Source organism: Nerophis ophidion, linkage group LG01 (genome assembly GCF_033978795.1).
Source record: "Nerophis ophidion isolate RoL-2023_Sa linkage group LG01, RoL_Noph_v1.0, whole genome shotgun sequence".
Taxonomy (NCBI): domain Eukaryota; kingdom Metazoa; phylum Chordata; class Actinopteri; order Syngnathiformes; family Syngnathidae; genus Nerophis; species Nerophis ophidion.
Window position 1 is genome coordinate 50,735,559 of NC_084611.1, and position 16,772 is coordinate 50,752,330.

Below are 16,772 nucleotides of genomic sequence, written 5' to 3' on the forward strand. Positions count from 1 at the left end.
ATATACAGTAAAAAACACACAGCAGAAACACACATATATTCTGTAAAACATACATATACAGTAAAACACACACATATACAGTAAAAACACACACTAAAAACACATATACAATAAAAACACACATATACTGTATACATCCATCCATTTCCTACCGCTTATTCCGTTTTGGGGTTGCGGGAGGCGCTGGCGCCTATCTGAGCTACAATCGGGCGGAAGGCGGGGTACACCCTGGACAAGTCGCCACCTCATCACAGGGCCAACACAGATAGACAGACAACATTCACACTCACATTCACACACTAGGGCCAATTTTAGTGTTGCCAATCAACCTATCCCCAGGTGCATGTCTTTGGAAGTGGGAGGAAGCCGGAGTACCCGGAGGGAACCCACGCAGTCACAGGGAGAACATGCAAACTCCACACAGAAAGATCCCAAGCCTGGGATTCAACCCAGAACTGCAGGACCTTCGTATTGTGAGGCAGACGCACTAACCCCTCTTCCACCGTGAATCCACATAAACACACATATACAGTAAAAACACATACACTGTAAAAACACACTTATACAGTAAAACACACACACACACACATGTAAAAACACACTTATACAGTAAAACACACACACACACACACATATATATATATATATATATATATATATATATATATATATATATATATATATATATATATATATATATATATATATATATATATATATATATATATATATATATATATATATATATATATATATATATATATATATATATATATATATATATATATATATATATATATATATATATAACACACAGACCGTAAAAAGACATAATACATATTTAGATTAGGTTTACACTGCAGGCCAAAGTGGTCCAAATCTGATTTTTTGAGATCGGATTTTTTCCAGGCGACTGTTTCCATTGCAAGTACAATGTGATCTATATCAGACTCCAGTGTAATGTGGCCCCATGTGGCCTCGGCGTGATAAAGTCAAAACACAGGAAGTTGAGCAGATTGAGGAAATGAACAAGGAAGTCACTACTACTACAAAATAAAAGCTGCCACACCTTAAAAATGAGTGTTTAACGTTAAAATATAATATAATCAGAAATATCCAGCGGCTAAAATGTGTCAAACATGGACAAGTGTGGAGAATGTTTTCCCATCATGCATTGTGATACTTTTAAATGTGTGTCATTTTGCATTTTTTTTTATTTTTCTACAACCTCCGCAAAGTTCAGTGAGCAGGTTGTGTCATGCGTGACCATGTCTGTTGTGCTGTTTTATTTGTGCCGTGATTAGGGAAGGTTGTTTGGATCTGGTCGTATAAGTTAATGCTGTGTCCACTTCAAACCACAATTCATGGTCACTGATTCACTCACTTTGTCCACAGGGGGATGACAAGTTTCACAGGAAGTAAGATATTTTCAAATGAATGTGGAAACTCTCAGTAGACCTGGTCCCCAATGAAAGAACTGAAGATGGCAATGGACTGTAGTTTGGACACCCCTGTGGGATATATAGTACTGTATGTACTTACTGTACGTGTGTGATATATGGCACAGTATGTACTTGTAAAGCAGGAGGGCAGAAAGTGTTTACTCATCAAAAACTGTGTGGACCAAATTCCGTGTGCGTGTGTGTGTGTGTTTCTGATGGTTCTGGGAGTTGACCGAGCTCTGACACATTAGTGCTTATCTCTCCCTTACAGGAGGGTCACACACACAATGCTGTAAAAACACACACATTTTCTGTAAAAACACAATACTGTAAAAACACACATACAGGTATACTGTAAAAATGCACACGTATACAGTAAAAACACACAAATACTGGAATAATACACACACAATACTGCAAAACTACAGATATTTTCTGTAAAAACACACACTTATATGGTTAAAACACAAATACTGGAAGAACACACAATACTGCAAAACTACAGATATTTTCTGTAAAAACACACACATATGGTTAAAACACAAATACTGGAAGAACACACAATACTGCAAAACTACACATTTTTACTGTAGAAACACATACAGGTATACTGTAAAAATGCACACGTATACAGTAAAAACACACAAATACTGGAAGAATACACACACAATACTGCAAAACTACAGATATTTTCTGTAAAAACACACACACGTATATGGTTAAAACACAAATACTGGAAGAACAAACAATACTGCAAAACTACACATTTTTACTGTAGAAACACACATATACGGTACAAACACACACGTATACTGTAAAAACACAAACACTGGAAGAATACACACACAATACTGCAAAACTACACATTTGCTATAAAACACACACATATACTGTAAAAACAGAAACACTGGAAGAATACACACACAATACTGCAAAATTACACATATTTTCTGTAGAAACATACAGTAAAAAGACACAGATACTGTAAAAACACATATACGGTAAAAACACACACATGCTGTAAAATCAATATTGGAAGAATTCACACATTGCAAAACTACACACTTACTGTAGAAACACACACATATACGTTAAAAACACACACATACTGTAAAAACACATTTCACGTTTCAGGGCAAATCACTCGACTGAGACAGCCCTCGCAAAACTGACTAATGATCTATTGCTAACGATGGACTCTGATGCGTCATCTATGTTGCTGCTCCTCGATCTTAGCGCTGCTTTCGATACCGTCGATCATAATATTTTATTAGAGCGTATCAAAATACGAATTGGTATTTCAGACTCAGCCCTGTCATGGTTTAACTCTTATCTTACTGATAGGATGCAGTGCGTCTCCTATAACAGTGTGACCTCGGACTATGTTAAGGTAACATGTGGAGTTCCCCAGGGTTCGGTCCTTGGCCCTGTACTCTTCAGCATCTACATGCTGCCGCTAGGTGACGTCATACGCAAATACGGTATTAGCTTTCACTGTTATGCTGATGACACCCAACTTTACATGCCCCTAAAGCTGACCAACACGCCGGACTGTAGTCAGTTGGAAGCGTGTCTTAATGAAATTAAACAATGGATGTCCGCTAACTTTTTGCAACTTAATGCCAAAAAAACGGAAATGCTGATTATCGGTCCTGCTAGACACCGACCTCTATTTAATAATACAACTTTAACATTTGACAACCAAATAATAAAACAAGGTGACTCTGTAAAAAATCTGGGTATTATCTTCGACCCAACTCTCTCCTTTGAGTCACACATTAAAAGCGTTACTAAAACGGCCTTCTTTCATCTCCGTAATATCGCTAAAATTCGCTCCATTTTGTCCACTAAAGACGCCGAGATCATTATCCATGCGTTTGTTACGTCTCGTCTCGATTACTGTAACGTATTATTTTCGGGTCTCCCAATGTCTAGCATTAAAAGATTACAGTTGGTACAAAATGCGGCTGCTAGACTTTTGACAAGAACAAGAAAGTTTGATCATATTACGCCTGTACTGGCTCACCTGCACTGGCTTCCTGTGCACTTAAGATGTGACTTTAAGGTTTTACTACTTACGTATAAAATACTACACGGTCTAGCTCCAGCCTATCTTGCCGATTGTATTGTACCGTATGTCCCGGCAAGAAATCTGCGTTCAAAAGACTCCGGCTTATTAGTGATTCCTAGAGCTCAAAAAAAGTCTGCGGGCTATAGAGCGTTTTCCGTTCGGGCTCCAGTACTCTGGAATGCCCTCCCGGTAACAGTTCGAGATGCTACCTCAGTAGAAGCATTTAAGTCTCATCTTAAAACTCATCTGTATACTCTAGCCTTTAAATAGACCTCCTTTTTAGACCAGTTGATCTGCCGCTTCTTTTCTTTCTCCTATGTCCCCCCCTCCCTTGTGGAGGGGGTCCGGTCCGATGACCATGGATGAAGTACTGGCTGTCCAGAGTCGAGACCCAGGATGGACCGCTCGTCGGGACCCAGGATGGACCGCTCGCCTGTATCGGTTGGGGACATCTCTACGCTGCTGATCCGCTCGAGATGGTTTCCTGTGGACGGGACTCTCGCTGCTGTCTTGGAGCCACTGTGGATTGAACTTTCGCAGTATCATGTTGGACCCGCTCGACATCCATTGCTTTCGGTCCCCTAGAGGGGGGGGGTTGCCCACATCTGAGGTCCTCTCCAAGGTTTCTCATAGTCAGCATTGTCGCTGGCGTCCCACTGAATGTGAATTCTCCCTGCCCACTGGGTGTGAGTTTTCCTTGCCCTTTTGTGGGTTCTTCCGAGGATGTTGTAGTCGTAATGATTTGTGCAGTCCTTTGAGACATTTGTGATTTGGGGCTATATAAATAAACATTGATTGATTGATTGATTTATACTGTGTAAACATACGTAAACGATAAAAACTCACATGTACGGTAAAAACACACATATACAGTGGGGCAAAGAAGTATTTAGTCAGCCACCGATTGTGCAAGTTCTCCCACTTAAAATGATGACAGAGGTCTGTAATTTTCATCATAGGTACACTTCAACTGTGAAAGGCAGAATGTGAAAAAAGATCCAGGAATTCACATTGAAGGAATTTTAAAGTTTATACCAAAATGGATACATGGATGATACAGCAGAGGGAGAATGTCATGTGGTCAGATGAAACCAAAATAGAACTTTTTGGTATAAACTTAACTCGTCGTGTTTGGAGGAAGAAGATTACTGAGTTGCATCCCAAGAACACCATACCTACTGTGAAGCATGGGGGTGGAAACATCATGCTTTGGGGCTGTTTCTCTGCTAAGGGGACAGGACGATTGATCCGTGTTAAGGAAGGAAAGAATGAGTGGGGCCATCCATGTGTTGTGAGATTTTGAGCCAAAACCTCCTTCCATCGGTGAGAGATTTGAATGGTTGACCAAATACTTATTTTCACCATAATTTACAAATAAACTCTTTGAAATTCCTACAATGTGAATTCCTGGATTTGTTGAAGTGTACCCATGATGAAAATTACAGACCTCTGTCATCATTTTAAATGAGAGAACTTGCACAATCGGTGGCTGACTAAATACTTTTTTTGCCCCACTGTACTGCAAAACAATAAAATGTTTTTGTAGAAACGCATACATTTATACTGTGAAAACACACATATACATTAAAAACACACATGCTGTAAAATCACACAAAAATACTGGAAGAACACACATAATACTGCAAAACTACACATATTTTCTGTAGAAACACACACATATACGGTACAAACACACATTTATACTGTATAAACACACATATACATTAAGAAGACACACAATACTGTAAAAACACACACATATTCTGTAAAAAAACACTTTTACTGTAAAAAACAATACTGAATATTGTAAAATATATATATATGCTGTAAAACACACATTCTGTACAAACACACATACTACAAAACACACACATATGCTGTAAAACACACACATAATGCTGCAAAAACACATTCTGTACAAACACACATTTACTGTAAAAACACACACATACTGCAAATACACACACATATACTGTAAAAACATACACATAATACTGCAAAAACACACACTTGGTACAAACATATATAATAGTTTAAAAATACACATATATTCTGTAGAAACGCACACGTATAATGTGGTCTGCCCTATTGAATGTGGTCCACCACGTCATGTTTTGTAATCCGTCACATCAATTAACGTGGCAGCCATCATTGCCAAGTGGCCCTCAATAAAAAAGCAGTTTGACACCCCTGCCTTAATTGTATTTGACTTTATTAAATGTTTATATATATATATATATATATATATATATATATATATATATATATATATATATATATATATATATTTATTTATTTATTTATTATAGTGTTCCCTGTAGACTGGATGACCGTTTTCTCTGCTCATGTGGTGTGGTCAAGCATGTTACTGCACACTTCCCTAACATCCACTTATCATACAACCAATGGGGTTTTTCCACTTATTCATTATAACTCCCGCCTTGTAAATAAATACTAGATTGTGATGAAGGGCCAAATATTAGCACAATAATATGACTTTATAATATAATATTACAGCCAAATATTTGGAAAATAATATTACTTAAATATATAAAATTACAACCAAATAATAGCACAATATTATTAATAAATGATGTAATATTACAGCCAAATATTAGCACAACAATATAACTTAAGGATATAATATTACAGCCAAATATTAGCGCGATAATATTTATGATATAATATTACAGCAAAATATAACCACAATAATATTACTTAATATAATGTTACAGCCAAATAATAGCACAATATAATTAATGATATAATATTACAACCAAATAGCACAATAATATTACTTCATAATATAATATTACAGCTGAATATTTGGAAAATAATATAACTTAAATATATAATATTCCAACTAAATAATAGCACAACAACATTACTCATGATATATTACAGCCAAATATTACCACAATAATATTAATGATAAAATATTACAGCCAAATATTACCACAATAATGTTACTTAATATAATATTACCAAATGATATTATAGTCAAATATTAGCACAAAAATATTAATAATATAATATTACAACCAAATATAACCACAATAATATTGCTTTATGATGTAATATTACAGACAAATATCAAGCAAATATTAGTTTTGTGTTTAGCATTTTCTTTAAAAAATGTATACCCACTAAGTTTAGTGAGCAGGTTGCGTTATGTGTGACCATGTCTGTTGACATTTTGTGGTGGATAGATCAATTTTTTAGTATTTAATTTTTTTCGCACCATGACTGGGGAAGGTTGTTTGCATTGGGTCAGATAAGTGAATGTTGTGCAGTGTTTATTTTAGGGCATGATTGGAGGTCATTGGTGGCTCCGAAACGGGAGCAACAAAGGCAGCCTTTTAAAATAAATACATTTATCAACAATCCTGACTTAAATCACGGCGCGGGCCGTATTGAAGACAGTTGGCCGGCCGTAGTTTGGACACCCCTGTTGTACGTGCATAAGGGCTCAGTACGGAAGGAAATGTAGAAAATATAACCAAAAAAATTGTGTAAAGTTCAGCTCCACGCAGGATGCATTTTATATGCTTAAATACATTTTAAAAAACATATACTGTGTATCTGACTTCAATAGTGACATCTTAAAAAAAGGAAGTAGCACTCATGTAGAAACCAAAGCAGGAGGACAAATGACAGTTTTACATATTAAATGTGTTTTATCAAGTATACATTGTATTCATTCTGGGGTATTTGCACAATTAATGTACATATTTTTTGTTGATTTCAGTGTCCTCACATTAAAAAAAAATAGCAATGCAGCGTTGAGAGTTGTATGCAGTGTTTGTTATTGTATTATACTGACCTCTAGTGGTTTGAACACGTCACTGCCACGTCATCAATGACTTGAACGTGCAGTTTTCGTCATAAACAATATTCAATTATGTCTTTGTGTACGATTTTTGTCTCGATGCTTGTGTGGTTGTTTAATTTGTGAAATAGGAAAAAAGCTGCAGAAAAAGGTGGTTGTATATTCAACCTTGTCAGTGCATTGAAATAAATTATCCCACTTCCGGTTCGAAGGATCTTTTCTTTTTGACATTTATAGTCATTTACACGCACTTTATTGTTATGACAACCTATCTCCAACAAGTTTCACAAAGTAGTTTACTGTCTCTATCAAATATGTGTTTGTGTGTGTATTCCATTCTTTTGTTTGTCGATGTAACACAAATGCAGACACCGGAAGCGCGGCGAGGTGGCATAAAAATCTGGAAATTTCCAATTTTTGACAGGGTGTTACTTTGTGGCTCTTTGACAAAAGAGGCGTTCAAAAACAAGGGCTTTGTATTTTTAATCAATTCCCAAGATTTAATTGATAATTTTAAATTATTAAACCCATTAGAAAATGACTTTCATGAATCGACATTAATGTAGAAAAAATGCAGCTTGGAGCATAATAATGTTGACAAACATTTAATTGTCACAATCATTGATAAATCTGCCAAATTTCATCTCTTCTATAGTTATCTCCGCACCCTTACTCAGTGTTTTTCAACCACTGTGCCGCGGCACACTAGTGTGCCGTGAGATACATTCTGGTGTGCCGTTCCAGATTATGTAATTTCCCCTAATTGGGTTGAAAATATTTTTGGGCAAACCGGTAATTATAGTGATGGGTTGATGAGGCGTCATGTATCGTTTCGACACATTGCAAAACTGTATTGATACTGTGTCACTAAATACTGACATCTGCTGGACATTAAAAATCCCTACAGGCAACCTATGGACCGACTCAACAGACACTGATTTTATGACCTAGTATATACAATAATATAAACCAAGTCTTTGTATTTCATTTAGGATTATTTCATATCTTCATTTAAATAAAAATATATTTTTTATCTTTTTTAGATACAGTCAAAAAATAATGTGAACATGTATCATAACATGGACATCTAAGAGAATGTGTTGTGAATGAGAATACTTGTGGACTGGGATTTTTTTAATTTTTTTTTTTTTACATGCGCTCTGAATACGCACTGTTGATTGATTGATTGAAGCTTTTGTTAGTAGATTGCACAGTACGGTACATATTCCGTACAATTGACCACTAAATGGTAACACCCAGATAAATTTTTCAACTTGTTTAAGTCGGGGTCCACGTTAATCAATTAATGGTAAAAACGTAGTAAGTGATCCATCGAGCTGGATTTGAACCAGTGCCCTAAGGAACTCAGCATGAGCATTTACAGCCCTCCACTCTACAAACTGAGCTACCGAAAGGGTTTTTCACAAGAATACGTACAGTTAAAGCCATACTAACAGATCAATTAGAAACTTTGAGAGAACAGGATGAGAGGACAAGGAAATGAACAGGAAAACCTTTTTTTCCTATATATAATCAAAATATTCCCACACGGCGGAAATGATCCCCGACAGCGATAAATCACAAATGACCAACGACAGAAGTGCGGCGATTCTGTTGGCAGCAGAATCTCGTTGACAGATGCACTTCCTTATAAACACAGTTTGGCGCGCAGGTGCCAGTGCGACACAGCTAATGGTCGGTCACGTGACTTTCGAAAAGCGGTACGCGCACGATACAGGGTTTTGCGCTATGAGTTCGACGCATGCGCCGATGCATCGGTGTTGCCGGACCCATCACTGGGTAATTATGACCTGCAAATGTGCCGTTGTCTTGAGCTCGGCAGAGTAACCGTGTAATACTCTTCCAACACTTTAGGTGGCAGCAGGTAGATGTTGGGAACAACGACATTAGTTTGCAGGTTTGATTGGAATGGTAACACCCGAATATGTTTTTCACCTTTTTATAAGAAGGCGTCCACGTAAATCAATTAATAGTAAAAAGGTAAAGATGTCAAATGCCATCCATCCCTCTTCTTTTGCTTATCCAAGGTCGGGTCGCGGGGGCAGCAGCCTAAGCAGAGAAGCCCAGATATTCCTCTCCCCAGCCACTTCGTCCAGCTCTTCCCGGGGGATCCCGAGGCGTTCCCAGGCCAGCCGGGAGACATATTCTTCCCAATGTGTCCTGGGTCTTCCCCGTGGCTTCCTATCGGGAGGCCTTTGAGTGGCATCCTGACCAGAACCACCTCATCTGGCTCCTCTCCGTGTGGAGGAGCAGCGGCTTTACTTTGAGCTCCTCCCGGATGGCAGAGCTTTTCATCCTATCTCTAAGGGAGAGCCCCAAACTCATTTCGGCCGCTTGTACCCGTGATCTTATCCTTTTGGTCATAACCCAAAGCTCATGACCATAGGTGAGGATGGGAACGTAGATCGACTGGTAAATTGAGAGCTTTGCCTTCCGGCTCAGCTCCTTCTTCACCACGACGGATCGATACAGCGTCCGCATTACTGAAGAAGCCTGTCCACCTCACCATCCACTTTTCCTTCACTTGTGAACAAGACTCCCAAGTACTTGAACTCCTTCACTTGGGGCAGGGTCTCCTCCCAAACCCGGAGATGGCACGCCACCCTTTTCCGGGCGAGAACCATGGACTCGGACTTGTAGGTGCCGATTCTCATCCCAGTCGCTTCACACTCGAATCGATCCAGTAAGAGCTGAAGATCCTGGCTATGTGAAGCCATCAGGACCACATCATCTGCAAAAAGCAGAAACCTAATCCTGCAGCCACAAAAAAAACGGATCCCCTCAACGCCTTGACTGCGCCTAGAAATGTGAAATGCTTAAACCAAAAAATAAACAAAAGGCGAGTGCCGCTTAGAAAAGGCATTGAAGCTTAGGGATAGCTATGCAAAACTAAAACTGAAAAGGCTGCAAAGTAAAAAAAAACTGAATGCTGGAAGACAGCAAAGACTTACAGCGTGTGGAGCAGACGGCGTCCACAAAGTAAATCCGTAAATGAATCAACAAAAAAATAAGTGCGCAACAAGAACTAAAACACTACTAAAAAACAAAAAAATCAAAATAAATCACGGCGTGATGTGACAGTACTTTGAGACAAGAGCTATAGTGATGCATGCTTGCTTATGGTTGGAATCTATATTGTTACAGAGGGTTTATATAAGTTGCCTATACTGTATAAAACTATAAGATAACGAACATGGAGACTCTAGTTTTACAGAAGGACCACTTTATTTTTTCTCTTTTCAAAACCTCTGCTCCACTCTAACGTGACACCACTTCCGTTCTCCGCGCCTTCAAAATGAGAGCTCAAGGCATATAACAGAGGCAAAACCATAAAAATAGGTTACAATATGAAAAAATTGCGAGAACAACTTTTTATCGTTAATATCTAGCTGCTGGATTTCATTTTTTTATGTTTTCTGCTGGTGGTGTGCCTCAGAATTTTCTTCAATGAAAAAAAATGTGTGTCGGCTCAGAAAAGGTTAAAAAACACTGCTCGAACTCATGTTAAAATACCTTCAAAATAAAAGTCAGCCACTTCCTGGTTTGCATCACATGGTTTGTATCTGCCAATAGAAAACGACTCAGCATCTAAACCAATCCCCGTCCGTCGCCGTCAACATCGACCAATCACATTGCGTTGAGGAAGGACATCCGGGGAATAAAACTGGTTTCCTGACGGGCGAGAACTAGCCATGTCTCGTCTTATGTTCCAGGCGTTATGTCTCAAGTCCACCGCCTTTTTAATGTTTAACCTTCGAAACATTGTTTTTGGGTCAGCGGCTTAGTTCGACATTGGGGTGGTCTGGCTTGAACGCCGGCCAGTGCTACGCCGGGTAAGCTAATGCTAATGTCGGCTAGCTTTGGCAAACTAATAAAATCGATAAAAACAACACCAAGATGTACGGCATCTTCAACCTTGGGACTACTTTGTGATTGGGTACGTACAAATATGTGTTACTCTCACCTTGTTTGAATTAAACCATGTTTATTTAATCCCCATGGTGTTTAGATTAAATCTGCTTCACAGATATACAGTCGTAATCATAAATTTACATATACTTGTAAAGAACATAATGTCATGGCTGTCTTGAGTTTCCAATCATTTCTACAACTTTTCTTTTTTTTGAATGATTGGAGCACATACTTGTTGGTCACAAAAAGAAAACATTTGTGAAGTTTGGTTCTTTTATGAATTTATATGGGTCTAATGAAAATGTGAGCTAATCTGCTGAGTCAAAAGTATACATACAGCGTACAGTTCAATTTTTTTTACAGCTGACATCTAGGGCTGGGAGATATAGCCTTTTTTTTTTTAATATCTCGATAATTTTAGGCCATATCGCGATACACGATATTGTAGCGTTTCCACAGAAACCAGTTGAGAGGCGTAGTACACTTGCTGTCTTTATTGTTAGACACGTAACAGGCTACTGTGGGGCGTAATCACCGCCAAAGGCACATTTATATATCTCTCTAGTATTGCTAAACTTATCTCTCGTGCGCCTGTCTCTCCCGCTCTAAAACCTCCGACCTCTTCACTTCCGCATCCCAACATCACAGCACTCTCCCTCCTATTCCCTCACCCAATCACAGGCAACCCCCAGCATGCAACTCTGAACATGTTGCCTTCAATGGCACTCTGTAAACTTCAGTGTCATAGAACAGTACATGAAACTAAGTACGTGAAAGTTGACACATTAACATTAACATCTCCCCTTAACTCAACCCGTTACACGACACCCCCTCTTCAAAGTCCCTCGCCCCCGAGGGAGCACACAAAGTCTCTCAGGTGCCTGGGAGGTCTGACGTCTCTCCGGAGGCGCCGTGGGGGGGAAAGGGGTCCCGAGATAGGCACAGGGTGGGGGGTTAACAGTCCATTATGGGGGGGGTCAGACAGGACAGGTCCCTTGGTGGGGAAGTGGAAAGCAGACTGTCCATTGGTGGTGGGGTGGGGGCGGTCCATTGATGGTGGAGTGGGGGGAAGACAGTCCATTGGTGGGGGCGTGGGGAGTGTCTGGGGTAGTGTCCAAGCTGTCTCGCGTTCCGCCCCCTTGTCCCGGGGGAACGGCCGTGCCCCGGTAGGGGGCCAGTCTGTCACGGTGTATGGCAACTTTTCTACCTCTTGGTGGCAGCTGTACTCGATACACGACCTCACCTAGTCTCTCTAGGACCCCGCAGGTTCCCACCCACTTACTGTCCAGCTTCGGGCACCTGCCCTTCTGTCTCAAGGGGCTGAACACCCAGACCAGTTCTCCAGTACTAAAATGTCGCCCTTTGGCATGCACGTCATAGTTCCTCTTTTGTCTTGCTCCTGCGCTCCTTAACTGCTCTCTGGCGAACTCGTGAGCAGACTCTAGGCGGTCCTGCAGCTTCCTGGCATATTCGGGCCCCGGGGGGTCCGCTGGGCTGTCGGGCGGCTTGCCCACCATCAGTTCAGCCGGGGTCCTGATCTCCCTGCCGAGCATGAGAAGGGCCGGGGAGCAGGAGGTGGAGTCTTGGGCGGCGGACCGGTACGCCATCAACACCAGGGGGACATGAGTGTCCCAGTCACGTTGGTGTTTGGCTGTCACTATGGCCAGCTGCTGCGCCAACGTGCGGTTGAATCTTTCGACCAGTCCATGGCCGTGAGGATATAACGGTTACCTCTCTCCGAGCGGGAAAACGGTCCGAGAACGTCGATCCCCACTCTCTCCATGGGGCAGCCCGCTGGGAACTGTTGAAGCTGGGCGTGCGATCTTTCGGTGGGGCCTTTACGCGCCATGCAGCTGTCACAGCGGCGGCATTAGTCCTTCACGTCCCGCCCATGCTGCCCCCAGTAAAACCCCTGACGTAGGCGGCGGAGTGTTTTGCCAACCCCGAAGTGACCAGAGCCGGGAGTTCCGTGCACTGCCTGTAACACTGTTTCGCGTAGGGCCCTGGGTACGACCACCTGCCACAGTGTCTCTCCTGTAGCAGCCTCCCTCCACCCCCTCTGAAGCACCCCGTCACACACACGCAGGTTTGAGAACATATTCCAAAGCCCCTTCGTGGCCCTGGAGCAAAGCCCAACTTCTCCCCATGGGGGTCGACGTTGAGCTGTCGTCCACGTGAGCACCGGTCTGATGTCATTGTCCTCTTCCTGTTTGAGCCTCCACTCTGCTGTGTCCACAGCTGTTAGTCCCACCGCCGCACATTTCACCTCGTCTTGCTGCTGCTCGCTTTCTCGTGTCTCCCTTTTCTCACAGTAGCGGCAGTTGTCGGCGGCGCAGGGTCGGCGGGAAAGTGCGTCCGCATTCCCATGTTGTTTCCCCGGCCTGTAGACCATGGTGAAGTCGTACGACTGTAACAGTTCGATCCAGCGTGCCAGCTGGCCCTCCGGCTCCCTGAAGGACATGAGCCACTGTAAGGCTGCGTGGTCGGTCCTAATTGTGAAGTGGAGGCCCCCGAGGTAATATTTGAAATGTTTGATAGCACTGACCACGGCAAGGAGTTCCCGCCTGGTGACGCAGTAACGACGTTCGTGCTTATTTAATGTCCCACTATAGTACGCAACCACTCTTTCCCCTTCGGGGGTCACCTGGGACAGCACGGCCCCCGTGCCGACGTTGCTGGCGTCCGTGTCAAGCACGAAGGGCAGGGTGGGGTCAGGGGGGACAAGAATCGGGGCCTCCAGGAGGGCTCTTAAGTGAGGTGAACGCTGTCTGGCACTCCTCTGTCCAGACAAACTTTTCTTTCGGCCGCTGTAGCCGGAACAGGGGCGCAGCTATGCTGGAGAAACCCCTCACGAACCTCCTGTAGTAGGAGGTCAGCCCTGTGAAGCTCTTCAGTTCGGAGATAGAGCTGGGGGTGGGCCAGTCCTGCACAGTCTGCACTTTCTCTTCCATGGTGCTGACGCCGCCAGCCCCCAGCCCCCAGCCTGTGACCCAGGAACCTGACCTCCCGTCTCATAAAGCAGCACTTCTGGGGGTGCAGCCTCAGTCCTGCTGCTGCCACTCTCTCCAGCACGCGCCTGAGGCTCCTGAGGCCTGACTCAAACGATACCCCGTGGACCAGGATGTCGTCTAGATAAACGACACACTCCTGGCGGGGGATCCCAGCCAGCACCCTGTCCATTAGTCTCTCGAATGTAGCGGGTGCGTTACAGAGGCCAAATGGAAGGACCTTGAACTGCCACAAGCCCCCGTTGGTGATGAAGGCGGTCTTGGGCCTGGCCGCGGGGGTGAGGGGAACCTGCCAGTATTCGCTGCGCAGATCTAGTGAGGTGAACCAGGAAGACCCCGCCACTGTATCCAGGGCCTCGTCGATTCGTGGGAGGGGGTAAGAGTCTTTTCTTGTTACGTTGTTGAGTGGTCTGAAGTCCACACAAAACCGCCAGTCTTCTTTGGACTTTTTAGGCACCATGACTACTGGGGCGGCCCAAGGGCTGGTGGAGGGTTCGATGAGTCCTGCTCGCTGCATGTCCTGTAATGCTTTGTCTGCTGCCGCCTGTCGGGCCAGGGGAAGGCTTCGGGGCCTCATTCTAATGGGCGGGGCATTCCCTGTGTCAATGTCGTGCCGGATTAGATCAGTTTGGCCCACGCCATCCTCCGATAGTGAGAAACAGTCTTTATACTCCAGCAGGAGCTGCCACAGCAACCCCTGTTCGATGTGAGTCAGTCCGTCACAGTTCTTCTGAAACACCGCTCTCACGTCCGCGACTCTCTCTTCACTGTCAGGCGGTGTGGCAGGTGTTGGGCGATCGTGGGGATGTGCGGTGGGCGGGGTGGAAGGCAGCTCGGGCGGCCTGTAGGGGGGTTGCAGTCGAGGGCTGGAATTGTGGTGGGTCGATGTGGTTTTGTGGCGGGTGAGGAGGGGGGCGGTGTGGTCGGCTCACAGAGGAAGACAGGGCCTGCAGCCATGCTTAATGTCACCTGTGTCGTCCGCACCGCGACCGCGTGAGCAGTGTTGTAGTTCGGCCGGGATGGTTGTCTTGACATCTGTACGACATGTCCGTCTGGGAATGTAAGCGTTCCCCTCCTGGTGTTAATAACACAGTCCATCAGTTCAAGAACATCCAACCCTAGTATGCAGTCCTCCAGGTCCGCGACCCACACTGGGCAGCGAACCATCTCTCTCCCCACCCCCACAGTCTCCACCGCCTCCCCCACCATGGGGGCCCGGTCCCCGGTGACCGTCTGGAGCTTCACTAAGGTGGGCCAGACTGTGGTTCCTCTTCCCAGCACATCAGGTCTTACCAGGGTGGCTGACGAACCCGTGTCCACCAGTGCAGAGCAGCATGTCTCCCCGAATGTCACTGGGGCGTACCAACAGTTCCCCGTCCCAGTCCGGCCCAGCATCACGACCTGCACCTGTTGGCCCCCTGTATCCTCCAATGTTGTATCCCCGCCCGTTCGGGGTTGGGACGCTGTCCCGGGGAACCGCACCGTCCCGGCTATGCGTTCCCCGCATCGTTTCCCTGGTCTTTAGGGGCGCTGGGGCACTGCCGGGCCAGATGGCCAGGTTTTCCGCACGCCCAGCAGACCCTTGTGCGCCCCCAGGGGCGCTGTTCTCCCCGTAGCGAAGCAGCCCGCACCAGCTGCGTCAGTTCCTCCGCCCAGGCAGGCGCTGTGTCGACCCTTTCAGGTACGATCGCGGCCCTCACCCTCAGTGCATTGTCCAGCGTGGAGGTGGGGGGGCCAGCACCCAGCATCTCTCTCTCTGAAGCCAGCTCCAAAGCCTCCAGGAGGGACTTGGGGTGAGCCAGCAGCGTTTGAATACGCAGGTCGCCCGGTGACAGCGCCTGCAGGAAATGGTCACGAGCTAATTCGCTCTGTATGGCGGGGGGCATGTGGGCGTAGGTGCGGTGGACCAGCCCTTCAATGTCATTGGCGAGATCTCTTAATGGCTCCCCAGCCCTTCTCTGTCGGCTGCACAGCTCGGAGCGAAGTAAGCTAGCCGCGGAACATTGTCCAAACCTCCTCTTTAATGCTCCCACTAAAGCATCATAGTCACTCCTGTCTTCTGGGCTCAGCAGAAGCAGGCTTGACAGAGCATCCCCGGTGAGGCACATAGCTAGCTGAAGAGCTTTCATTTCTGTGGACCACCTGCCGGCCCGGGCTAACAGTTCGAACTGGGCGTGAAAAGCTTCCCAGTCAGCCTTGCCATCATACCTGGGGGTTTTCACCGAGGGCGGGGCGACATTTTCCGTCCTGACGGGGGCTGGCTCTCCACCTGCGGCATGTCCAGCTCCGAGACGGGCGGAGGAGTTGAACCCGGCATCAGCGGCCATCTGAGCAGTCGTTCTCCTCACCCTCTCTCTCTCAGCCGCATCCCAGCCTCCGACAGCGCCGTATCGCTCCGGCACCCCGGCTCCCTCCTCCCGCTTCACTTTTTTTTTGTACTCCATTTCTCACCGGAGTGTGGACGCTGTGTCCTCCGTTCTTCTGTGTCC

The 16,772-nt window shown here is 44.5% G+C and overlaps 1 protein-coding gene across 3 annotated transcripts in view; it reads left to right on the top strand.

The window, feature by feature from the left end:
- Positions 1-11,000: 11,000 nt before the first annotated feature.
- atg4da (autophagy related 4D, cysteine peptidase a) overlaps positions 11,001-16,772 on the top strand; it is a 41,687-nt gene continuing 35,915 nt past the window's right edge. For all 3 annotated transcript variants that reach the window (XM_061906347.1, XM_061906356.1, XM_061906339.1), the window contains exon 1: positions 11,001-11,300. The gene's annotated coding sequence lies outside the window, so the exon portion shown is untranslated. The remainder of the gene's footprint in view (positions 11,301-16,772) is intronic.